This window comes from Myotis brandtii, unplaced genomic scaffold (assembly GCF_000412655.1).
Source record: "Myotis brandtii unplaced genomic scaffold, ASM41265v1 scaffold2720, whole genome shotgun sequence".
Classification (NCBI taxonomy): Eukaryota; Metazoa; Chordata; class Mammalia; order Chiroptera; family Vespertilionidae; genus Myotis; species Myotis brandtii.
In genome coordinates, this window is record NW_005360353.1 from 86,358 (window position 1) to 88,551 (window position 2,194).

Sequence of the window (2,194 nt, forward strand, 5' to 3'; positions counted from 1 at the left end):
GAGAAAGGCCAGGCCATTCGTATGCAAAAGTGCACAGCTTGGGTGGGGTTGTAAATTGGGTGGGGTGGGGTCTCAGGGAATCACCAGGGTGGAGCAAACCGCAATGGCTGCCAGTCTGCTTTGCCTCAGAGAGGTCCCGGGGTCTGTGTCCCGCGGCCCCGTGCAGGAACAATGAACGCTGCAAGCACCTCTGTGAGAAAGCCGCCCTCGCATTCCGACCCGATGCCAGACAGTCCAGTTTCCATATGAGTCTGGGTCCCCAGAGACTCTCCCAGAACTGGAGTTCAGAGCCGTTGGGAGCTTGTATCTCCCTCCCGATTGAAAAAGACAACAGCATACCCAGCTGCCAGCCCCTTTCGCACGCGCCTCCGTACCTCCACACTTCCACATCTCTGCACCTCCTACATGACTCAATGTGCTTTTCTCTTTCCTTCTAGTTGTAGAATTTCTACTCAGCCAGCCTTCCTGTGGTTCTGGATGATATTCGTTTTGTCTTTTAGTTGTAGCTTTAATGTGGTTGTGCGCGGCAGCAAGTTCTGGTGTTTACCTATGCCACCATCTTGGTTGCTCTCCCCAGGCAGAAGTTTTTATAAGGAGGAAGAGAAAAACAGAACAAGGAAATCAAGGAGAGGGTTCTGAAAATTTCTCCATGTGCTGACCAGCACGATCCATTTCAATAAGGATATTGAAACTGGTCAAGTGATGGTTGGATGTGCATCATCCTGGTCTTCGTCATCTTGGTTCTATGGTTGAAGGTCAGCAAACCTCCAAAAACTGGGATGACTGAAGGTCAGAATATGCATCTTCTGAAGTTAGTTCATAGAATTCCTTTACAAACATGCTGTTTATCTACAGCTATATGTTAGTCAGAGTTAGCATTTACAGAAACAATGTCAAATGAATGATGGAGTGGGTTACAATTCCCCACTGTTACAGTCACACACAACCATATCTTATTTGAAAGGCTTCATCCTGTCAGGACACACTCCCAGGAAAGTAAAAAAATATTCAGACCTGTAGAGAATTTTTATAACCGTTTATTTGAGTCTAACTGATGGCATATGCACTGGAGAATAACAGTTTGCATCTTCTTTTATGCATTTGAAATTAAGAAGGAAATGTAAGGAGGTGGGAGAAAACAAGGTGGGGATTAGACCGAAGGATAGTTAACAATTTATGTGCTCTCTTTTGCTTGGTAGTTCAGTTTGTTCATTAAATTCCACATAGACGGAGAGGCGGAGAGCCGGCAGACAGTTCTGGTGGTGGGGGGTGGGGTGGAGTGGGGTGGAGGGATTGAGAGAAAAAAAAGAGAGAGAACTCATGAACATGGACAACAATGTGATGATGGCAGGGGGAAGGGAGGAGTGGAATAGGCCATAAAGGGGATAAATGCTGAAGAAAAAGTAAAATAAAATAAAAAAATTTTAAGTTTATGTGCTCTCTTGAGAGTTACCATCCCCTTTGAGGGTTACTACATCTGGTATTTCAAAGGTGTGTTAACTTTACATGCAGAAGAGCAATGGACCAGCTGGCTTAAAACCTTTCACTAAAGAAGTTATAGGTATGGGGCTTGGCTTCCCACTATGACCTACCCAGTTAGGAATTTATGAACAGATCACCCTATGAGATTTCTTTCTACAGAACCCCTTTTTTTCATCCACAGTTCCCACTTTGGTCATAAATCAATCCAAAGAATGCATTAATGTCCAACCTTTTGATTGGATAGTGTGGTCTCACAGCCCTAGGAAGGCTCATTCCTAAGAAATCTCAGTTTCAATGTTGTCTTGTTGACCATTGGGCATGGGACTATACTATAACCATGGAATCTGAGTTGAGGTTGAATTTTTTTCCAAAAGGGAAGGGCAGGTAAGTGGAAGGCAGTCAGGTCCTATGGCCTTCATTGCAGATAAAACATTCTAGATAATTTCTTTTCTGAACTATCATGATCCGAGTTTTGCCTTCTGACTCATTTTTCTGTATTTGGCATCTAGTATAACATTTACATAAGCCATGGAAAGAATATTAATAGTCATACGTGTTCAGTAATCATAAATAGTTGGACTATATAGAAAAAGCCAAAGACAAATATAGCTATTATGATGACTAATCATTATCAGACTGGTAAAGATAATCAAACAAAATGGATTCTGAGTTCAATATCATATAGTAAATACACAAACCTTGTCGATGTCTA